General features: G+C 50.5%; 1 protein-coding gene across 2 annotated transcripts in view; it reads right to left on the bottom strand.

The window, feature by feature from the left end:
- RIMBP2 (RIMS binding protein 2) overlaps nucleotides 1-16,659 on the bottom strand; it is a 230,315-nt gene extending 213,656 nt beyond the window's left edge. The window contains exon 1 of one of the 2 annotated variants that reach the window (XM_074356576.1): nucleotides 16,569-16,659. The gene's annotated coding sequence lies outside the window, so the exon portion shown is untranslated. The remainder of the gene's footprint in view (nucleotides 1-16,568) is intronic. The other variant, XM_074356581.1, reaches the window with a different exon arrangement.
- Nucleotides 16,660-24,937: the final 8,278 nt, after the last annotated feature.

Raw genomic sequence — 24,937 nt, 5'->3', positions numbered from 1 at the left:
CTAACCAAACAAGTGGTCTTCGTAACAAAAGAATGCGACTGACTATTTGTATTACAGGGAGGAGAAAAGTCTAACTTAACAGCTGATCCTTTGGAAATGGTTTTCGGTAAATTCCAAAACTGCCTCCATCAAACTCAACAAAGAAATAATCACTTATTTATCAAGGGGCTGGAGGAGAAAGTAGGTGGAAATGATGTGTGTGAGTGCGTGAGAAAGTGAGAGTGAGTGAGAGACAGACAGACACAGACAGACAAAGGGTATGTGTACATGCCCTTAATTCAAAAAATTTCTTTTCAGCTATTCATTTCTTCCAGAAGAACCACTGCACATCGGTTGAGAGAGAAGGCTCTGGAATCAGAATCTCCTCCCCACCCCCGACACCCCCAGATGCAAACTACATGACTGTGGACACATTATTTAAGCTCCTGGTCCCTCACCCAATAAAGCCCATCCTTAAGCCAGAAATAACAACAGGGATGTGGGAATTCAATAAGATTAAAACCTCAAAAAGCTCAGAAGAGGACCTGTCTCCTTATGTTAGAGCAACACCATCCATTTCTTCTCCTCTTCCCCAGGCCTAGACCACGAGACTGTGATTTCCAGCAATTCACTCATTTCAGTAAATGCCGCTGGGCTTCAGACGCCTGGAGAGGTTCATGATTAATAAGGTCTTCTCAGCGAGGCTGCAGGTTAGTGGGCCACCTCAGTGGGCACAGGCTGGATCACTGCCTCGAAGCCTGTAATAGCTGGAGCAGGCACCAGAGTGCCGGACCCAGGACCACCAGGGCAGCCAGTTAACCCAGGATGTGATGCTCACCACTTACAGCCCACTTCCTCTGCTTTTTGCTGTCACTACTAATGGTCACACAGGTGCCCCTCACCGCCCAGTGCGTGTGGGGGTCACCTTCACCTATTGCACAGGCTGCCCAAGAATCCTTGATTCCTTAATAAGAAAATTACAACCTACCATCAGTGTTTGGAAATCACCTTTAGAATTCAGGCAGGAAGGGTATTTTTAAACGATCATTTTTTAAAAGTGTGGACATGCCTTTTGCCATCCGGCGTCTTCTCCCTGAGCCACGGGCCACGCAGTCCTTGGGAATTATGGACCCCAGCCCAGCCCAGCCCCCACCTGGGGTCTGCTGGCCTGGCTCTAGGCAGGGCGCCGGGTCAGATCTCCGGTCATCAGTAATCAGGATCTGAGAGGCATTAGCTGTCACATGACTGGGCTGACCCCTCCTAACCCTGATTAGCTTCCCCCACAAGCTGCCACCTGCTCTGGGCTCAAGCTGACTTTCCACGTTTTGGATAAGACTCAACAACTCTTAATGGGTGGAGTATTTGGGGGAGGGGGTGTTAAAATGGAGATTCCTAGGGGAGAAGAAAGAAAAATAAAATAGTACCCCGTAATAGAACAGTGTAGGAAATGCAGAGAGAGGCGAGGATGTAGAAGGGAGAGAAAGATCTAGAAGCAACAAGAGAAATCACAGCCCAGGCCACAGGTCGCTCCTCAGCACAAGACAGAGGCCACAGCCGGACCAGCAGGCATTCAGGGCCCCCCGGATGATCCAGGACCATGAACCCCTCCTCTTAGACGCTGAACTTAATCGCACCTTTTGCCATATAAGGCAATTGTCACAGTCCCAGGAATTAGGACGTGGATGCCCGTTTTGGGGGTATGCTCAGCCCCCTACACTTCCCTTAGAGGGCTGCTGTGAAGATGTAATGAGCTAAAACCTTAGTGCTTGGCATGCAGTGAGAGCTGAATGCCATTGTCAGCTGTTACAGTTTTATTATTTTTATTATTATTATTATTATTATTATTATTATTATTATTATATTATTATTATTCAGCAGTGGCATCAAGTAACATCAATTCATCACCTGTTCTCTTCCAGGAGCTCCTCCCGGAGGAAGTCTCAATCAGGGGCTAGAATGTCTTTAACCCCTTCCTAATGCTCACGCACCAGCGTCCCTTTTCATCAAGAGGGCAGGTCTCAGAAGCCGAGCCCAGGCAGGCAGGAGCAGATGCCCAGGAATGGTTAGACTTCTCTTCCCACACTATTTTCATTTTGAGGCTTGCTTCATCTGAGATGCTATAAGGATTTCATTTATGGTAATCACATACAATTGTATCTGTTTATTGTTAGCCTCTATAAATGTCTTTAAAAAGGAAAATGAGTCCATTGAAAACAGATATTAAGTCAGCAACAGCACAGGCTCCAACAACTGGGGCAAAAGAAATCACGAAGCTGTGTTACAGAGGACAGAGAGGAGGGGCGTCCGCCGGGCTCCAGGAATAAAGGAGGAGGCAAAGGGGCGTCACCGCTCACACTCACGTGCACGGGGTCGGGAGAGGACGCCTGCGTGACCCAAGTTTGTGAAACACTGGTGTGAGATGACTATCCCCACTTTGGAAGCGTGGGCGGTGAAGTGACCAGTGAGTAGCCTCGTGGCCCTTCATGATAAAACAAAGACCAGACCCCCGGGTTCCTGGGGCAGCTAGTCTGCTTTCTGATGTGCATTTACTTTTGGGGAGAAAGGGGTTCTGTTCCCCCCATTTTCTCCCCAAGACTGTGAGCCACAGAATCATGCTGGGGGTGGAGGTGGCCGGGAGGGGACACAGCTGTCCCGTCAGCCAGGTGCACCCACTAACCCGCGTGCGCATCCCCGTTTCCCACGTGCTCCTCGTGGATGGAACGTCGACAATAGGTCTCTGCCATGTTACCTACTCTGTGTCTTCCCACTGTTTCTCCCCCGCTTTCTTCTACACGCCTGGAGCAGGCTGCACAGGACAGAAGGAGAGAGCTTCCAGCTCCCCTAGGCTGCAGAGATGTCCTGGCCCCCAGACAGCGGGGCAGGGCTCCAACCACCACATCTACCCCGAGGCCACAAGCGAGCAGAAGCCAAACAAAGGGAGGCCCAGGCCAGCCCCATCCCAGCTCATCGACCAGGCAGGACCACGCGGACGGGCACTCCGTGCACACATCTCTCCCTCCCCCACCGGCTGGCTCTCCCCACACACAGTGTAGGCAGCTCCGCTCATAAGAAAGGAAAAATAAATAAACCACAGAAGCGTCCATAAAAAAATCTAGGCTACACTGCCCAGGAGACGAAAGTCAAAACAAACTTCAAAGGACCAGTGCAATCAATCCGCACTTTCGCTCCTGGCTCCTGAGACAGATCAGAGCTGGGGAGTCCCCTACATCAAGCCTGATTTTTTTTTTCCCACGTTTTTAAAGCTGTTTATATTTGCAGCCTGTATAACATCTGGGGAGAAACTAAAACACAAGATGACTCCTTCCAAGTCTGGCAAACTGCATCCTTGGGCCTTAGCAAACATTTCTTAACCCCAACGTACAGGGGTGCAGTATTCAAGTCTGCAGGCTGTCCACTCTTCTCTCTTAAGTATCACCTAGATTCGGACGATAACCTCCTTCTTCCCATAACTGACAACAATTATTTGTCCTACAGATTTTGTCTACATGCCTCAACTTTGAATTTATTTTAATCTAGAAAAAAAGTCAGTGTAGTGGAAAGACTAGATTTTGAAGTTTTGAAAACCTGGCTTTGAAACCTGGTTCTGTTTCACAAGCTAGCTGAGTGATTTTTGCACAAGTCACTTAACTTGGCTCTCTGAACACTCTTTGCCTTCCTAAAGCACGCTAAAATACCTATCTCCTAATGTTGCTCTAAGGGTGAAATGAGACAAAACACCTCCGTTACCTCACACAGTACTTGGCATGTAACCGATGCCCAATCCATAACGGGAGCTATTCCCAGTTTCTCAGCTCCCTGAAAGCAAGAGCATGTGTCTCCTTGAATCCTCGCCATCTCAGTAACTAGCAGAGTTCCTCACACATCACAGAAACTCAGCGAATCCCAGGAACCGCCTCAGGAGGAAGTTCCTAGCCTTTAGGTAAATATTTCACTACCATTCTTTTTTTTTTCTCCTTGAGGCAGACGTACCTCCACTGTATTCCATATTCATTTATATAAAAGTGTTTTAATTGTTTTTAATTCTTTTCATAACCTTTCAACGGCTTTCTATGGTTCTCAGAATACAACCCAAGCTCTTTACTGGGGCCTAGTGATCTATTTAGTGCCCGCTTGTCTTCCCCTTCACTTAAGACGTACTAGCCACACCTGCCCTCTCCCTGCTCCTCAATCACCACTCTGAGCCTATTTCAGCCTCGCGGTCTGTTTTCCTTAACAGGAACGCCTCGCTCACTCTCACAGGTGGGGCTATTTAGAGCTGGAGGCTCAAAAGTGGCCTCCTGACAGTCCTCCCCTTGATTGCACGGCCTCCCCCGTTACCGTATGTTAAATTACTCACGAACATCACTTACCGCTGTGCCCAATTCTCCCCGGTTTGTTCGTCTCCGAACGAGGACAGGGACTGCGTCTATCTTGTTTCTAGGCGCGTCCCCGGTGCTAGAACCGTGTCCGGCAGAGAAGAAGTGAGCGACCGCGGGCGACAACGCCTCCCTCAGGTCCACCTTCTGGCCTGCAGGCCGGAGCCCGGGCCGTCGAGGGGGCCTTCACTGGGACACGCCACGCCAAGGGCGGGCACCCCCTCCCACACGGGCTGGCCCGGGGCGTCAGCCGCCCCCAGGGTGGGGTCACGGCCCCTGGGGCTCACGCTGGACACTCGTGCGGCCACAGCGGCTCAGGGCCTCGGCCTGCGCTTCTGGACTGCGCGCGGGGTCCGCCAGGCCCGCCGACACCTCCGGCCTCAGCCCCCGGACCCGTCTCCGGTCTCTAGCGCAGGCCCGTCAGGAAGGCGGCCTCCTCTCGGAGGCGGCGGGAGGAAGTCGCGTTCCAGTCACCAGGAAACTGCTTCCGGGGAACCGACTGGAACTCTCACCAGAGAGCGTGGGCCGCTGGACACCGCGAGACTTGGTCGGAGGGAGGAGCCGCGGGCCGGAGACACCGAGTGCGCCTGCGCTGAGCCCGCGCCGGGCTTTAAAGGAGCCGCTCCTCGGAGTCAGCAAGCAGCCGCACGTGCGTCCAGCCTCGTCTCCACGTGGTTACTTCCGCAGAGGACCCGTCACAAAGAGGTAGCGCTGCTGCTTGAACTTTCCAGTCGTCGAGAGCAAGGGAAATGTGACATTTTACTACGCGTGATGGACGGGGCTGTGCAGGGGGTCAGATCTGCCACCAGTTCGTGCGGCAGAAGCAAAGCTTACGGAGACTACCCCCGACTCGGGGCAGTGGGGTGGGGAGCAGGTCCCCATTAATCCATCAGATGGGATCCTGTCCCATTGATATCATCCTACTAATTCTGCTGTCACTTTCCTGCCTGGCCTGTTTGGAGTCCAAGAGCAATAGCAGGGATGATGCTAGCTAGAATTTATTGAACCCTCACTACACGCGAGGCCCTGTTCTAAATGTTTCACATCACTCAACTCATTTAATCATCAGAACGCCCATCTGCAGTCTTCCCATCTGAATGAGAATGATGGTAAGAGTTAACATTTACTGGGTGCTAACTCTGTACTTAGTACTTTTCCTATATTATAGCAATCCTTTGAGGAGGAGATACATACCGTTGTTCTCCCATTCTACAGATGAGAAAATGAGGCACAGAGAGGTTAAGAAACATACCCATGGTCACACAGCCAGGAAATCACAGAGCCAAGATCAAAACTAGCCAGTGTGGCTCAAGACTCTGCCCTCTAACCATGCCCAATGCCACCCACTGAAGGTCATTTCACTGCCCCATTTGTGGAACTAACTTCTCTTGCAGGTGCCATAGAAAGAGAAGGAAATACAGGGACGGGTCTGCACGTTCCTCAGTGGCAGTGTGGCATGGTGGTTAGGGATGTGCAGTCTTCCTTAAGTGTCCACAGTTAACCTTGACTGCACCATTCACTGGCCACATGAGTATGGCCAAGTGACTTCACCTCCCTGATCTTTGCCCCTTAGGTGGCAGACATGGAGGATGATAGCTTCTGTTATTATTAGTACTGCTGTTATGATGGGACTCCAAACAGACTAATCATTAACAGAACTATTAATCAATGATGGAGTATTTATTACTCATCAATAATGGAATTATTCAGCAAACAACAAATAGCCCCCAATGCGGCAGGACCATAATCTGACACAGTAATAGAGACCTTGTCCCCAGACGTCCTGCAGCCCAGGGGAGGGGGAAGGCATATTCTGGACCAGTTCTGCTTAGACTCTACTTTGCCTCTGATGGCAGAGCTGACCCCGGCCAGCTGTACCCTCCTGGAATAGAAATTAACTGTGAAATCCTGAATTGATAGAGAAAAGACGAAACAACTAAAGTTATCCTCCAGCAACAAGATTAACTTTCCTGCTCTCAAGAAAAAAGCAGAGCTAAAACAAGCTGAGTTACAGACAGGAAAGCAACCTCAGAGTACCGCAGATCCGGTGGGTGTCAGACACTGCCCACATCACTGCGCTCGCCTCGCCCACATCTCCGACCCTGCGCCCACTATCTGCACACCTCCAGGGCCTCGCCCCCCCAAGGGATGCCAGGATGGGCGGGGGCATGGGAGGGAGGAGACACCCAAGGGAAGGGTTCATGGGTCTTCCGAAAGGTGACCACCTTGAGAGAGGCCAGAGGAAGACAGAGAGGACAAAGGGAGCCCACTCCTCCCTCCAGCAGAGAGGAAGAAGCAGGTTTCCTACAAGAAAACTGCGCAGAGAACCAGAACGGAACATACCATCTCTGGAGCCCCAAGGCACCCACACAGTCCCCAGTTTTTGAGAAGAACCTGCATTCAGGGCTCACTCCAGCTTCTGAGAGCAGGTGCTTTGGGATGGCACACGGGCATCAGTATTTTTAAAACAGATTTATTGAGATAAAATTCACATATCATCCAACTCACCCCATTAAAGTGCACAGTTCGATGGCTTTTAGTATATTCCAAGATACATGCAGTCATCAACACAGTCAATTTTAGGACATTTTCACCAGTTTGAGAACATTTTCTCAAAAAAACTAAAAATAGAACTACCCTATGACCCAGCAATTCCACTCCTGGATTTATATATACACACACACACACACACAAAAAAGACATAAAAAATGCTAATTAGAAAAGATACATGCACCCCAATTTTCATAGCAGAGTTATTTACAATTGCCAAGGTATGGAAGAAACCTAAGTCCATCAACAAGCGAAAGGATGAAGAAGATGTGGTATATACACACAATGGAATACTACTCAGCCATAAAAAAGAGTGAAATAATGCCATTTGCAACAACATGGATGGACTTGGAGGGCACTGTGCTAAGTGAACTAAGTCAGACAGAGAAAGACAAATACTGTATGACATCACATATATGTGGAATCTGAAAAATACAACAGACTAGTGAATAAAACAAGAAAGAAGCAGACTCACAGACAGAACAAACTAGCCATGATCATGGGGAGAGGGGAGGGGGAGGGGCAAGCTAGGAGTAGGGGATTAAAACACAAGGGTTATTATGGGATTATGTGAAATCGTGTGTGTGAAACTTTTGAGAATTATAAAGCACTATAGAATTTAAAGAATCTTTCATTCAATAAAAAAAAGTCAAATAAAAGAATGTTAATTTTAGAACATTTTCATCCCCTCAGAAAGAAACCCTGTGCCCTTGATCATTTCCCAGTCCCCCCAGTCCTCCAGCCCTGGGCAACACCAGTCCACTCCCTGTCTATGGATTTGTCTGTCCTGGATGCTTCTTACCACTGGAATCAGGGGTCCTCTGTGTCTGTCTCCTTAGACTTAACATCGTGTTCTCAAGTTTCATCCACAGTGTAGGCTGCGTCAGAACTTCGCTCCTTTTTTTACAGCTGAATAGTATTCCATTGTATGGGTCTACCAATTTAGTTCATCTGTAAGCATCAGTATTTTTTAACAGGTCTGAGAACCACTGCTGAATCAGAGACATGTAAATCTACATGGTCCCTCCTCCCTCCCTCCTCCTCCCTCCTCAGCTAAGCAGTCCTTCTTCCCATACTCAGTACAGTTGTACCCTAGACTTGTTCCTGCTGATTTATTCCTTCTCTGTCCCTTGATGTCCCGAATCTGACCTCTTCTCACTGTGGCCATGGCTACACCCCTGGCCTGAGCTGAGACCCCCGTGTCTCATCTCTGCATCCCTCCTGGCCTCCTGAGTCCATCTCTGCCCCACATTCCGCCCTCCACACAGCAGCCAGAGCATCCTTGTTAAAACAGGTAGATAATGCCACTCCCCTTGGAACCTGCCGATTGCTTTTACTCTAACTTAGAACTAAACTGAGGTCCTTCCGATGGCCACTGCGTGATGCGGTCCTGTTTCCTCCCCATCTCCATCACCGCCATGCCCCTTCTCTTCCCCCCACTGAGGCTGGCCCGTTCACTCTTCCTCAGTCTCCCGAGCACATCTCCCACCTGTCCACCAGGGCAGTGCCGCACACAGTGGGTATACACCGGCTTCCAAGCTTGGCCAGCCCACGTTTGGAACCTGGCCTGTCCCTCGCCATCTGTGTGACCTTGGAAGAGTCACTTCATTTCTCGTAGGTGATTGTCCTGTCTGTAAAATGGGTCTGAGCTAGCAGCAGTGCCCATCTCGTCTAGTGTCAGTGGTGTCCAGAGAAAAGCAAGGATGCGCAGTGACGCCCGGCCAGCAGCACGTTGTAGGACTGCATTACAGCTTCAAGAGCTGTTCACACGTGCTCCCTTATTTCTCAGCCTGAAAAAATGGTCCAGAACTGAAGACAAAAGACCCCACCCAGGGCTGGTGGGCTTGGGGACTGTCCAGAGTCCAGGGCAACCAGCTCATCCTGGAGCATGTCTGGCACACCAGTTCACCGTTACTGAGCACCTACTATGTGTCAGGTGTACCAGTTTATCATAAGTGTGCACCTACTATGTGTCACGTGCACCAGTTTCTTTGCCAAGCACCTACTATGTGTCTGCCACCTGCCAGCACAGGGGATTTGGCCACAACCACATTCAAGCATATTGAACAGACTTGCATGGCTCTTTGGATGGAAGTGGGCCAGGGGAAGTCCAAAGAGACCCCAGACCTCAAGCTGGGGTGTCTGGGTGGCAGGTGGCACTATTCACTTTGATGTCCAGAGGATTCCAAAGGAAGTGGGGGTTTTTAGAGAGAAGATAAGGCCAGTTGTCACCATGTTGTAATCTGCCACTCCTATGCCCTGCTGTGCCATGGGGAACCCTGCTGTAAAACCCACCCCACAGCCCTCCGAACGGCCAGCCCTGTGTGCTGCCCAGAAAGACAGCAAGCAGAGCAGGTATGGTGGCCCATTATTGGGAATAATGAGGAAAAACGGAAGCCTGAGTGGTCATGGAGGGCAAGTAGGTGGGGACCGCCCTGCAGAAGTAATGTGCAGCCACCCTAAAGGATGTTTTTGCAGAGTTTTTCACACCATGGAAAAATCCCAGCATTATCATATAAAAACTTTTTAAACATAATTCAAAATAGTTAACTCCATGAAAATTCTTGTAGAAAGCAGAAACAGACTCACAGACACAGAAAACAAACTTACGGTTACCAAGGGGGAAAGGAGGTGGGAAGGGACAAATTGGGAGTTTGAGATTTGCAGATACCAAGTACTATATATAAAAAAGATAAACAACAAATTCCTACTGTACAGCACAGGGAACTATATTCAATATCTTGTGGTGACGTGGTAACCTGTAATGAAACAGAGTGTGAAATGGAACATATGTATGTATATGCATGACTGAAACATGATGCTGCGCACCAGAAATTGACAGAACATTGTAAACTGACTATACATCAATTAAAAAAAAGAAAAGAAAAAAATACTATATATAAGAAACTTCTGGATCATTAATAATATTTGCATTAAACATAATAATTTAAAGCATGTGTCTGGGTGACAGAATTATGAGTAGTAAATTTTCATCTTCATGCTTTTTTTGTTTAATACTTTCTAACTTTCCCACAGTGAACAGTCATTACTTTCACAATAAAAATCAAAGGATGTCATAAAAAGAAAAGCAGGTTCAGGATGCAGACCCCACTCTGTGAGCTGGGGCGGAGCCAGCGTGCGTGGGTCTGATGTCAGCCAGGGCACCCCTTCCACCTGCCCACGCCCTGGGCTCTGAGTTCACCAGCATCGCCACCCCAGGAGCAGGGCCCAGCTCCGTCCCTAAAATCTGAGCTCTTTAAAGACGTGGGACTCACAGCCCAAACATGATTTCCTGATCCTCTGGGGCTCCTCCTACAGGGGCAGGGGTTAGGAGGGAATACCAGAAACATGCAAGCAAACCCATCTCCATATTTTCCATCGACCTCCCTCATCCGAGGTAACGAAGTAGCTCTCTGATGGTGAGTATTTCTGTCTTAGACACAAAGTTACCAATAGCCACCAGTAACATCCTGACGGAGAGCCACTCTGCCGCCAGTTCTCAGCACTGTCCTTCCAGCCTTCCAGCCAGGTCTTGGCAGCAAGAGCCCCATCACCAGCTCTGCTGGATAGGGCAGCATCCATGAGCCCCCCTCCTCAGAGGCTCCTTTTCCAAAAGCAGGACAATCAGGTTTCCTTTGTCGCAGCACAGAGTGGAGGGTAGAGCAGGGTGGGGACAGGAGGAAGGGGGGAGGGGAACCTTTGTTCCTGGACAACGGGACCCCCTACTCCCACCGTTGGTTCCCCGAGGATGCAACTGGCAGGGTACACCCACCCACTGGTTTCCAGACACTCTTAGGATCTCACACTGAGTGTCCATGGGCAAAATCTTGGGGACTCCAGACCTTTGTCACCCCACCTGCTCCAAAAACAGACTGTCAGCACCTCCCTCACGGCCATCTAGGAGGAATGATGCCATCCTTCCTCCTCCAAATACTCAGGGTCTTTGCACTGGTATCTGTGTAGCTGGATCCTTCTCATCATTCATGGCGGAGCATACACATCACCTCCTCTGGGAGGCCTTCCTGGATCACCAGTCACAGTCTCTCACGTCAGGCTGTTGTAATCCTCCATATGGCACTACCTCCATTTGTTTATGTTATTTATCCACTTGCTTATTGTCAGACACACACCCACACATACACACATACACAAATGTCATCTCTGTAAGAGCAGGGACTTCAGCCATCTTGCTGGCCGCTCTGTGCCCAGCACCTAAAATGCTACTTAACATTTAACAGGTGCTCATATGTTTGTTGAATGACTAAGTGAATGAACCACCTTCATCACTCCGCATACAGAGATGAAATCGATCCCCATCGCTGCCTTCCAGGAGCTTAATTAGAGGGGAGAACCGTCATGGAAACAGACACTCACACGTATGGCGGTGAAGGGGATGAGAAAAGCAATGCTCAGGCAAGTGATCAGACCGAGGGGAGGGGAGGGGAGAAGGGAGGAAGGGAAGGTGCCTCCCCACCCCGGGGCATCACGTTGGTCATTTCATTTCCTTTATTTGTTCTTTCAAAAAAATGTATTCACTGACCATCTATTTTGTGCAAAGTGTTTGCTTGTGTAGAAAAACATACAATAGAAACCTCAGCAAATAAGATAATTTTAGATGAATAGCCTTAGGCCACCCTGCTCCCCGTTTCTTCACACGTCTCTCAATTGCCACAGACCCCACCACCTCACAGGTTTGTGTTCCTGCCGAGCCCCAAGGCCCGGGAAGTCATGACACCGCTTTCCCATGCAGCTGAACATTAAGAAGAGGTTGTCTGTAGGGTAGGCACAGCTCAGTGGCAAAGCGCATGCTTAGCATGTACAGAGTCTGGGGGTTCAATCCCAGTACCTCCACTAAAAAAAAATAGGTTATCTGAAGCTTCTTACACTATTGGTGGGAATGTAGTTTGGCCCAGCCATTATGGAAACACTATGGAGATTCCTTAAAAAACTGAAAATAGACTTACCTTCTGATCCAGCAATCCCACTCCTGGGTATATATCTGGAGGGAACTAATTCAAAAAGATACATACACCCCAATGATCAGAGCAGCACTATTTACAACAGCCAAGACATGGAAACAACCTAAATGTCCATCGACAGATGACTGGATAAAGACATTGTGGCATATATATATGGTGGAATACTACTCAGCCATAAAAAAAGAATAAAATAATGTCTTTTGCAGCAACATGGATGGACCTGGAGATTGTTATACTAAGAGGAGTAAATCAGACAGAGAAAGAAAAATACCGTATGACATCACTTATATGTGGAATCTTTACCAAAAAAAAGCACAAATGAACTTATTTACAAAACAGAGAGACTCACAGACACAGAAAACAAACTTTTGATTACCAGAGGGGAGAGGGGGTGGGGAGTTTGGGATTTGCAGACACACACTACTATATATAAAATAAACAACAAGGTCCTACTGTCGAGCACAGGGAACTGTATTCGATATCTTGTAATAGTCTATAATGAAAAAGAATCTGAAAAGGAACATATATGTGTATCTGTATAACTCAACCACTATGCTGTACACCAGGAATTAACACAACACAACTCTACTTCATTTAAAAAAAGAAGAGGTCATGCGGCCTCTCAGAAGGCCAGAGGAGCCCCAGCGTCTCCCATTTCATGAGGCTCCTGGGCCAGTGAAAAACCAAGAAATGTCAAGACAAGAGTAAATGGTTAGTTTTAAGGTATCCACTTAACACATGAATCCTATAGCCCAGCAAACCTTAGTACGACATGAATGCCCTGTTCCAAAGTATAGGTTTCTGAAAAGGAAAGATGGGCACAATGAGCTGGGGGTCCAGTCACAGTGCACAGGTCTAAAGGTGCCTGAGGAATGATTGCTTCTTCAGGTCTTCTCAGCAGATCTTGGAGACTGAAAATGTAGCCTCAAAGGTCAAGGGTTAATTTGAGACTCTCTGTCGCTGTGAGGCAGGTCAAACAGCCCTCCCAGATGCTCCCAGAACCACTTCTGGCTCTCCAAGGGGAAGACCTCTCACCCGCAGGGCCCTGGGACACGGGGCAGCCTCTGCCGAGACCTCAGAGGTGGCTCTGAGGAGACGCAGCCCGGTCACCCGGAAGCCTGCCCACCCCCACGCTGCTGCCCTCGGGTGCTAGTTTGGAACTGCGGCATCTCTGAAAGCCCGCCCCCAACCATCTTCAGGGAGAACTGAATCTACAAGGGCTAGAAAAAAATCGTAGCAAACGTTAGAAACCCGGACGATGCTAAGTGTTGGCAAGAACACGGGGAGAGAAGAGCTGCTCTGCAGAGCAAGCTGGAGGGGCTTGCTGAGATGACGGCGACACGCCCCCTCCGCCCCAGCGTCCGCTTCTGAGGCGCGCCCAGAGCAAGCCTCACACTGGCTCGCGAGGCGCGCGCGCGCGAGGGCTCTGCGGCGGCACCGTCTGCACCGCAGGGCTCTGGAGCCCCCCTGCCGCCCTCCCCGGGGAACCGGCAAGGAAAGCGCGGTCCGTGAACGCCACGGAGCAGCACCCAGCAGTCAGACGTAACCAGCCAGAAGTACACGCAGCACAGATGGGCCGTAAAGGGACAGAGCTGCCTGAGAGAAGCGGGAGGCAGAACGAGGTCTAGAGCGCAGTGGGGTTTGGGGTCAGAGAACACCTGCAAATGCAGCGGCGCTGATGCTTCACGTGGACGCAAGCCCGCGGTGCCGTCAAACACGCTGAACAGCCTGCCCGTGATGGAGAAGGCAAAGGGGGTGGGGACGGGGGTGGGAGGGCAGGACAGAGAGAGGCACGGGAGACCGGGGGAAAGGAACCAGTGATGACAGCATGTTAGGGGCTGAGGAGGGGGATTAATCCAACCCTTTGTACCGAAGGAGGCGGCACCAACATCAACAAGACAGGCTGATGCTCTTGCAAACGCCATTCATAGGACATACGATCTAACTCAAAGGGAACAAGAGAAGTGAAGAGCGGAGTTTTCCATTAAGTTGGCGTCAGCCACTCCAGCGCATCCACATCGGACAGGTGCGGCAGGTGCGTCCTTCACCAAGTTCCCAGAACCACCCGATCCCAGCCTTCCAGTCACATGGACAAGGCTGAGCAATCCAGCGGGGACGTCCTCCAGCTCCTCCACCCCCAGCAGCGAAGGAGCACCCTCTCCTCCTTGCGACATTTACGAGCCTGGACCCGCCCGCCCAAGAGGGAAGCGCCTGGCTCGAGTCCCCCCTCCTTTATACCTGCAGCCGAAGACAAGAGTGCAGAGGAGCTTCCCACAGATGGTTAACCGCCTTGGGGTCACGCCCTGGCCCAGCGGTTCTCAAAGCAGGGCCCCTGGACCAGCAGCACCGGCACCCAGAAACGGACAGGTGCAAACCCTCCCCGGCCCTGCTCGCCGCAGACGGCTCCCACCGTCCTGCCGCGACACGCACGCTCACCAGCACTGGGGAATTAAAACGGAAACTTCAGGCTTCCTTCCAAGAACACAGAGGAGGGAGGATTTGAAAGTAAGCTCGGGAAAGACGGATCCTGCCCTGTCCCTCTTCTCCTGCCCTTGAAGCACGTGCTCTTCTCCCCCAAATGCCAACCTTACGCGGAGCAAAATAAATGAGACGGGAAATCGCGGTGCAGAGAATCAGCTGAATCGGTTCGCTGCCTTTTTTTTTTTAATTACTAGTTCCCAGCCCAGCCTGCGCATGGCCTCACCTGGGGAAGCTCTACTACCCAGGCCTGGGGTCTGGGTGTGGCTGGGTCCCGGCCTTTGTGGGCTGGCCCGGGGAAACCAGACACAGAACTCTCCCTGGGGTGGGGGGCGAGTGGCAGCCCGGACAGTCCAGCATCTCCCCTGCCCCCCGCCCTTGGCACGCGGACAACGCCAACCTTTCCCTGACCCAGTTTGTCATCTTCTCAGAAGGGGAGGGTGGAAAATATCAGCTGTCAGCCACTTCCCCGAAATAACCTCAAAAAGCTTTGCTCCGCGTCCTGGGTACAGTGCCATATGGCCAGCCGAGCCACCCTCGACCCTGGGGCACGGCCCGATCCCCCCACGCTGCAGATGGGCCCGGCTGCCTGCCTTCCTCCCACATCACAGCCCCAGGCCAGAGCCACGAGCCTGGGTGGTACCCGACCATCCCACCCCGAGGCTCGAATTCATAGGAGCCCACACCACACTCCAAGGTACCAAACCCCAAATGTCAGGCAGCAGCCAGGACTGGGACGGAGGAAAAGCCAGGGGGTTCCAGCAGCAGGGCTGGGAGAGAGCACAGGGCCCAGAGATCCTGGGGTGCAGGGGCGGGTGTTTCCAGAGGACCCCCACCCCACACCAGTGATCACCTTGCAAACAGGGTGAACTTGAAGTGCCTCCCTCCCCCAGCCTCATTCACTCCTGGCTCAGAAACTGGACAGGAGGAGAGGCTATCCACGCCCCACACACACAGAGGCTCGCGGGCCGGGACAGCCTCCCCCCTCCACCCACCTTCCATTTTCAGAGCCAGCTCACTCTGTCCTCTTGCCCGGCCTGTCCCCTCTGGGAGATTTTCTGTTCCTTCATGATGTGGGGTCTCTCTAGTGAAAGGAGGTATTGCAGGCAAAGGTGATGGGGACCCCTTTCCCCAGGGCCCTTCTCTCCTTGCTCACCCCACTGCCCCAAGAGCCTGCGAGAATGCAGATCCAGCCGAAGGATCTGGACTTCTGTCCGCTGTCCCTGCAGGAGCCCCCAGCAGGGCTGCTCCCTGGGGCCCAGGACCTGGTGGCGAGCTGTGTCCACCCAGCCTCAGCCCACATTCGTGTGGGCTCCCTGGGGACAGGGGCGAACCAGCCCCCACAGAGGACTCCACCTCAGGACAGTCGCACTCCCACCCCCACGGGCCTCCCAAAGCCGACTTCCCTCCAGGCAGGTTGTCCTGTAAACACGCACCACGACTGCCAGGGGGACGGCCTGCCCCAGCGAACAGCCTGCCATGGGCACACCCACCCACACACACGCACACACACATTCTGCCAGGAACATCTGTTTTGACAAACAAATTATTCAAGTCAGTCTATGGGACGTGAATTGACAGATTCTCAGCCTGCTGGGTCCTCGCTCACTGCGTTCTCAACCCGAGCCCAGCTGTGGGTGATACAACCAACTCTTTTGTTTTTCATTTGTTGGCCCACATCCCCTGTGCCTGCTCCAGCCAGACCCCCAAGAGGACCACTTCCGAAGCCCCAGAGAGGCTGCGATGTGAAACAGCCCATCCTCACACTCCTGGGGGCTAGAAAGGCATTTCCTGGTGTGATGTCAAACTTCGCCCAGAGGGGCTTTTCTGCCGGGGTGGGGGGCGGGAGGGGACGAGGGAGCCCCATGCTGCCAGAGACCCACCAGCCCTGCCCTGCGAGAAACGGATTCGCGCGGGCCGAGCAGCAGAGCCCCACACCCGCGGGAGGGAGGAATCGTCTGGAAAGGCCCCCTCTCCCCGCCGCGGCGCTCCGGCACCCAGCGTCCATGGCAGCCTCGCCACCCGGGCGGCTGCCTGGACCCCGGGCTGAAGGGCATCCTCGAATGGCTGGAAAATAAACTTTGTCCGGGCCAAGAGTTTCCGGCTGTCGCCCCGCGGTCGACGCTGCTGCAGCTCAGGGTGCGGGCGGAGGGGCGAAGGGAAACGGGAAGCTATTTTTAGGAGAAAAAAATAAATCTCAGCCTACCTTGGAAGCAGCAGTGCCAAGACTGGGAGGCTCAGCGCGGAGACTGCAGTCTACTGTGTCAGATTACAAACTGGGGGCCGAGGGAGGGAGGGAGGGAGGGAGGGGAGGGCGGAGGGCGGGGAGGGAGGGCGGAGAGAGGGCATTGGTGTGCCGGCGCTGCCTGGATTCAGCTAGAAATGATTCATTAGTTTTCTGCAGGCAGGCAAGCAGGCCGAGAGGGAGAGAGAGGAGCCATCCACCATGCAGCAGTGCCCAGAGCCCACGAACGTCAGTGCTGAGACACACATGCACGCATGCACACACCAAGATGGCTTTCCCTTCCCTGCCAGTGTCTTCTGCACCGAGCTGTGGCCAAAAGCTGGGACAGGCATGGAGGTGAGGCAGCTCCCTTCGCCAAGCAGAGCTGGGGAGGGGGGCCGGGTGTCGCTGGGTGATTTTTCCCTCCGGGGAATAAAAGCGCAAGCTCTCCCCCGCTGGCTGCCAGAGGCCTCCTGCAACCAACCGGCCGCTGGCTGCTGCCAAGTGGAGGTAAAACCTGCCCTCGCGCGCCCCACAAAGCTGGGAAAGTCAAGCACTGCCAGGAATTAAGCGGTGGTGTGCCACAGCCCAAGCTGTTCGCGTCTGTACCCTCTGCTCGGGCTCCCCCGCTCCCCCAAGCCTCCAGAACCACGAGAAAATAACAGATTTGTCCTCCTCGTCCTCCCAGAAGTTCAGGCTGTTGCAGGAAGGTACCAGCCACCCAGCAACGCAGTAGAGAGTGGTGAACTGGGGAAGCGACGTTTGTGGACTTACATACACACACGCACACACACGCACACACACGCATGCACACGCTTCATTCCCTGGTATGAAAACCCCCTCGTGTGTTATTTGAAGATGCTAAATGATTTAGCTCATGGAAGGAAGGCTAATGTTGGAGCCCACGAGCCCTGACTGTGGCTCGGAATGTGGGCAGGGACACACAGGGTGGAGACAGGCACACGCCATCTGCAGGTCCTTTATACCAAAAGGAAAGACTCTCCCGAGATGCTTTCTGCTGCTTCTCCAAGGAACAGGCTTACAAAACTGGCTCCGCGGTGAAACTCTGATGCACCTTCCTCCACAGTAGTTGGGTAGTTTGTCTTACATGAACCACAGGGGTCTAAAAGCAAGGCAGCCAGAGGGAGACTCCTTCCCCAGACAACCTCTGCATAACTGGGGCAGGCAGGTGGAGCAAAAGTTTTCCCAGTCAGGACCCACTTTTGCTTCCTGAGGATGGGGAGCATCTGAATTTGCTGGCAAGAGGGGATGGCTTCTTCGAGCCCTGTGTCCACTAGTCCTAGGCTCTTAGATGCCCCTGATCATAGTGGCATTGTTCACAACAGCCAACAGGTGGGGGCAACCCCATGCCTGTTGATGGGTGGGTGGATGAACAGAAGGTGGTCTGTCCACACAGTGGAATACTATTCAGCCATCAAAAGGAGTGAAGCACTGACACAGGCTACAAAGTGGCTGCACCTGGAAAACATGTGACTCAGTGGAAGAAGCCAGACACAAAAGACCACATTGTACGATTCCATTTATGGAAATGTCCAGAGAGAGAAAGGAGATTAGTGGTGTGGGCGCCAGGGCCTGGGAGGAGGGGGCAGGACTGCTAATGCATACAGGGTTTCCTTTTGGGGCAATGAAAATTTTGTAGAATTAGACAGAGGTGGTGGTTGTACAACATGGTGAAGGCATTAAATGCCACTGAATTATTCACTTTATAAAGGTTAATTTTGTGTTATGTGAGCCTCACTTCAACTGAAAAAAAAAAAGGCCATGGGAAAACTCCATGTATTGGGGAGTCACATTGGACAAGGTCTGAATCCTGACTCTGTGTGACCTTGAACAGGTCGGTCTGTTCCCTTGGCTACAAAATATCGCATCTGCTTATAAGAGAGCCATCACCGCGTGGGGCCGTTGTGGGGACAAATAACGCAGGGGATAGAAGGAAATAAAGCTGTCCCCCCCGAGGTTAGCAGCTACACACTAGTGTAATCAAATAAACAGCAAGGACCTATGGACCAGCGCAGGGAGCGGCCTTCAGTGTCCCGCCATGAGCCATGATGGAAAAGAGCGTGACAGAGAACATGCATATGTGCACACGAGTGCATCGCTTTGCTGTACCCCGGAACGGACACAGCACTGTGAATCAACCGTACTTCAACTGGAAAAAAAAAGCTGCTCCCCCTTGGAAAGAACTTAGTCTTTGAGAAGGACATTTGATGGTGTGAAAACGGTCTTCTACCCGTCTCTTCTCAGCAGAGAGGGAACCGTTTTGGAGCAATCCCGCTGACCACACAGGCCTCAAGTCCGCGGTGCTGAAACAGTTCGGCAGCAGAAGCGTGTTCCTTTCGAGAGGCTGACCCCTCCCCGGGCTGGACCACGGCCATCCGAAGCCAGGTGTGGTGGGACTCCGGAGTTAGCCATCTCAGGTCACCCCAAAGGGTGTTCTTGGCCCGCGGGTCTCTGTGTGAGCCCGTTCGGTGGACGGGGCAACCTGAGGCCAGGAGAGGGCGCTGTCCCTGCGGAGCCAGAAAAGGAAGGCAGGGGTTCCACCTCTGGGAGCCACGTTCTAATTCCACAAAGGCCAGGTGAGGAGGGGGCCTAGCTCAAGCAGCAGAGCACGTGCTTCGCATGCACGAGGCCCTGGGTTCAAGCCCCGGTACCTCCTCCAAAGTTAAATACATAAACAACCGTAATTACCTCTCCCACAAAAAAGTATATTAAAAAAGAGAAAAGAAATCTGCAAAGACCAGGTGAATTCTGTGCATGAGACACTGGGAAATGTAGCAAAGCAGAAGCGTGCTCTGGGGTCACTCATGACACAGATGAAGTGGGAAGGGGTTACCTGTCCCAGAAAACGGGCTGCCAAGCCCAGGGCTGGCATCCTCGAAGAAAGCAGAGAAGCGAGCCTCTTCGACACTGGCTACAGGCGGCCCACTAGCTCCTGCCTGGAAGGCAGACCGCACGAAGGCGTCCCTGTCCCCCGGGCCTGTCGGGCCGTCCAGGATCCTGAATGCACTGAGAGCGGCAGGACGACGGATGCCAAGCTGCGTACCTGCCGTCCAGAACCCCCTGGGGGGCCCGCGGGGAGGGCGCAGCGGGGCCACTCAGTCCTTCTCCAGCAGCATTCAGAGACGTTACTCTGGTATACCAGGACCCTCCACGGGAACCGAGACAGTGCCACAAGTAAGAACATTCCTCAGCAGAATACAATAGTATGTCGTTTTTGTTTCCAGCATAGTTTGTATGTTATTGCAAATAATAAGAAACAGAACTCAGCAGGTTTCCTGTGTAAGAAGAGCAGTCAGGAAACGTCATGCAAGAAAAAAAATCCCATCTGCAGTAGCATCCAAAAAGAAAACGTTCCTACGAATGATTTGAACCAGAAATATATAAGATATAGACGAAGAAAACCGGAGAACAAAACAGGAAACCTGACCGGAGGAGCGCGTGCCCTGCACTGGGATGGGAGGCTTAAACTCTGTAAAGTGCTCCCTAAACCACCCTCAAATGTAATGCGATTCCAAAGGTACAAAAGGCAGGATTTTTTTAGACCTAGGGAAGCTGATTCTAAATTCTGCATGAAAATATAAGCACAAACGTATAACCTGGGAATTTTTTTAGATTTCAAATAAGAGTAATGAAAGGATATCAGCCTTACCAGACATTAAAATATATCATAAGTATATAAATAAGATTGTTGGTTCTGGTGCATGAACAGAAAGGTCAATAGAACAGACTCGGATAAATGAATCTTATCACATATCTGCATTTACTGTATGATAAAGTAGCACTTCTAGTCAATAAAAGACTGATTATTCAATAAATGATATTCAGAAAACAGGATAATTAAAAATATATATATATTCTTACACAAAACTTCCAAATGAATTAAGTATTTAAACCCATAAAGAAAAAGTCAAACATCCTTGACAGAATCATGAAATTTTTTCTCATTATTTTGGAATGAAGAAGAACTTTGTAACCAAGACAGAAAATGAGGGCTGATGAAAGGAAAGGCCGATTAAATTTGACAACACGGAAATTTAAAAATTCTGCACAGTGAGGGGAAAAATGCCAAAAATAAGATCAAAAGGTAAGTTACAAACCAGAAGGAAATATTTGCCAACACAAATTTCAGATGCAAGTATGAGTCCAGGTTTTGAGGGACCTGGAGTTTGCTCAACTTGAGGAAACCTGTTTAAGAAAAATCAAAACAAAACAAAACAAAACAAAACAAAAAACCCACCAATACAACAAAGTACAAATATGATTATTAATCAAAAACGATAAAATAAATTACTACAAATTCCAGACTTTAAAAAGCTAACAAATCCCACAAAAATCACAAAGTCTAGAAAAATAATCTTATATGTGTTTAATTAGCTGCCTGACACACCTCTGGAATACTTTTTTTAAAACATTTTTTTGGGGACTGTATAATCTTTGATGGTCTCTCCAGAAGACAATAATTTTGTGACATTTTTCTCCTCCAAGAGAATAAAAGAAAACTTCTAGGGGGAGGGTACAGCTCAGCAGTAGAGCACATGCTTAACACGCACAAGGTCCTGGGTTCAATCCCCAGTCCCTCCGTTAAAAAATAAATAAAATAAAAATAAGTAAACCTAATTATCTCCTTCCTCTAGATAAATAAATAAGTAAATAAACATTTAAAAAAATTAACAAACAAAAATACCCAACAACAAAAAAAGAAAAAGAAAAATTATTTCCCTAGCATAACTGATCAAATCTGGGTTTCTTAAGGTTTTTTTGGTAGTTGAAAGGTTTCCTTTAACAAATGTAGTCCACGTACAGCTGCCGTCACAGTCATCCCTGAACTGCTATTCCAGGGTGCGTCCGAAAAGCATAGGAATTCTGACCAATTCTGTTTTGTTTGGTTACCGACGAAAAAGAAATAAAAAACAAATACGTGATGGATTACACTGATGTCTGCTGAATTACTGAGGATATTCTGGACAGGAGAACCTCCTGCTGGTCACATGTTGGTGAGAAAGGCATCCTCTGCTTAGACTTGGGGATTGGGGATTGGAAGAATTTTCCATGGACAAATTTTTCACATATATTTCAAATCTCTTTTCTCATCCACCACCCATGTGCGTCCAGCACCAAATACCTTATATTTGGTTCACGTTATAATATGATCTTTGGCTGCACAGGCTAGCTAAGGATAATTTGGTCTGAAAGGCCACAAAAGTATTCCAGGCAGCCATCGCATGCCATGACGGCCAGTGATCATTTATGCCCAAAAGAGACAGAGACCCATTTAACATACCCCACTAAATCCAAATTAAATGGCATCTTAACTGAACTTCCTCTGAGCTGGGTGTCAAAAATGCCCACAGCGTGTCTGACAGAACTCGCCTAAGGGAAAGTCTCAGTAGAAAGATGCAATTGCCTGAGATGATTCCAGGTAAAATGACTTGCCTGAGTGAATTTTGTGAACACATTCCTGGGATCCCTTCAGGGTCTTGTAAGGTTTTGTACAAGTGAGGACCATGGAAGCTGAAACTTCATTGGCTTCATGTAAATCTACCTCTTGACAAGCTAAGGACTAAATTCCTTAACATGTAAAGAGCTTTTACAAGTCAATGTGACCAAAAATTCAATTGAAAAATTGGCAAATGGTGCAAATACACAGTCCAGCACTTGCCCCAATTTAAAAAATGGTGAGGTGTTATTACAATACCATCTCCAAAAAAGGTAAGTGCAAAAAAAAGTGTGCATGTATTCTCCAGTTTGCATATAAAAAAAGAAAGCTTATACATGTATAGTCTGTCTCAGAAAGCTTACAACGCACGAGTGGGTCCCTCTTGAGAGAGGGACTAGGGACTCAAGGTTTGAGAGTTAAAACTCTTACTTTGGCACAGAGTAAATTTTTCTACCATGCACAGAGATGATTATTTCTTTTTAACTCAGAGTGCTCTTACTTATGAAAACTCATTGAGCTCTAAAAGGGTACATTTTACTGCATTTAAAATAAAAATTATCTTACAGATATTTTGAAACATGATTATTAAGTATATAATATATTATATAATAAATATATTTTGTATTAAGTGAATATATGTATATACACACACAGGGCTTGTACACACACACACACACACACACACACACAGGACGTACTGAAAAACGTCCTTTATTTAACATTTGCTTTACTTTCGCTACTGGACTGAACATGGCTAGAGGTAATAACGCAGCATTGTATACAACTCTGAAACATTCCTCCTAGACCTGATACGTGTTACTGTTACAATTTGCATCAGGTTTACCAAGTAATCCTGTATGAACCTAAAGTCTGAACACAGCAAACCACTGCAGTAGAAAGATAAGCAAAAAAACAGCCTAAGACAGTGGGGAGGGCACAGCTCAGTGGCAGAGCACATGCTTAGCATGCGTGAGGTCCTGGGTTCCATCCCCAGTCCCTCCATTAAAGAATAAACAAATAAACAAACAAACAAACCTAATTACCACTCCCCCAAACCCCCCCAATTTCAAGGCACCCATGTCCTCAGGACAGAGAGCCAGATGACGGACAAATACAGAGAGGTCTGGAACCTGGAACATGGGATGTGATGGAGGCCAGGAGGACACGCAGGGCAGGGAAGAGGGCAGACAGAAGTCCACTCTGAGAAGGTGACAGTGGAGCAGGAAACTAGCGAGTGAGAGAGCCAGACTTAGAAGAGGAAAGTCCCCAGCTCGTGGGAGGATGAGGACACACCTGGCGTGGGGGACACACAGGCTGTCGGAGGTGGGGGCGGAGGGGAGGGGGAGGGGAGGGGAGGGGAGGGGAGGGGAGGGGGAGGGGAGGGGAGGGGGAGGGGAGGGGAGGGGGGGGAGGGGAGGGGAGGGGAGGGGGAGGGGAGGGGAGGGGGAGGGGAGGGGGAGGGGGAGGGGAGGGCAGCACGCGGTGTGCATTTTTGTTAGACTCGGCGAGACCTCTTCTTCCTTCTCTGAGTGAGGTGAGAGTGACCCGATGGCCTCTGCTTTCAAAGGGTCACCTCAAGTTTATAAAAATAAACTAAAAACGGGTTAAATACCTCACGTAAGACCAGAAACCTTAAGACGCCTAGGAGAACACCCAGGCGGAAACTCTTTGACACAGTGGTAGCAGTAACTCTCAGCCCGGGGGCTGGGAGCTCGCACGCCCGCTTCTCCCCCGCTGACTCCGAGGTCACGGAGCCGCACGACGCCAGGACAGACGCCGCGGAGAGAGGGCGGATGCGGGAGGGAGGCGGGAGGAGTGCCGGGCTCCGCGTCGGGAGGGCCGGGCGGGCGGAGGCGGCAGAGCCAGGGCGGGGGTGGCGTTTTCGCCGCATCGCAGTCCAGCGCCGGCAGGGGAGCGAGGAGGCGCCGAGAACCGTCCCCCGGCCCGTCCCTGGGCTCAGCCCGTGCCCCCCACCCACTCGGACGTCGTGATCAGACCCAAAGGTCCCGGAGACACGGCTTCTCGTGTCTCACCTTCCTTCTGCTCAGAGTGCGTGTTTTCCCTGAGTCCCTGTTGGGAGCTGTTCACAGCGTCCGGACCTGCTCCCGAAGTTCATAGGAAGAGTGGCTTGACACCCCACCAAACCCGGCACTGATGACCCCGGGGTGGGGGAGGCTGGGGGGCGTCTGCGGCTGCCTGGAGCCACAGTGAACCACTTCGCCTCCCCCTTGCTGGCTCACGCGAAAAAACATTTGAGAATATTCCACCCGAGAGCAGAGGAGACACCTGCTCACAGGCAAGACAGAGAGAGAGACTGTGTGGCTGTTTTTTTCAGTTGGTTGGGAAACTCCTACCACGAATTTCAGAACTCTGTGCATCTTGCCAAACACAGAGATGGTCCCAGCAGTGAAACCAACAGCGGTTCACCCAGAAAATCAGGAAGCCCCATAAGCTAAGATAAAATGCACTCGCCTTCCTGAGCTACTGCTTTAGGAGAACAGCTTAAAGTGTAAACCAGAGTTTGCAAAGTAAGTTACCTACAGGGAACAAAGGGGCTAATAAAGGAACAAAACGGACTGAGGGTGAGAAACTTGTTCCCAGCATGGATCCTTATCTTCTGACTTTTAACAGAGACATGGGTATTAAAAACACATCACTTCCCACTTAATTCTACTATAATAAAAATAATAAAAATTCTCCTAGAAAACAAATGATGAGGAAACCCTAGGTACAGTTAGGTAGGAAGTTAATAGGAGCTGAGCACCCAATGCCAAACAGTGCAGTAAAGGCATTCGTTCACCACGGCTGCCGGAACAAAGTTCCCCAGACTGGGTGACTCACACGGCAGAAACTGATCTGTTCACCGATCCGGGCGCTGGACGTCCAAGAGCAG

Source organism: Camelus bactrianus, chromosome 32 (assembly GCF_048773025.1).
Source record: "Camelus bactrianus isolate YW-2024 breed Bactrian camel chromosome 32, ASM4877302v1, whole genome shotgun sequence".
In the NCBI taxonomy this organism is placed as follows: Eukaryota; Metazoa; Chordata; class Mammalia; order Artiodactyla; family Camelidae; genus Camelus; species Camelus bactrianus.
This window is presented reverse-complemented; position numbering and strand designations above follow the sequence as displayed.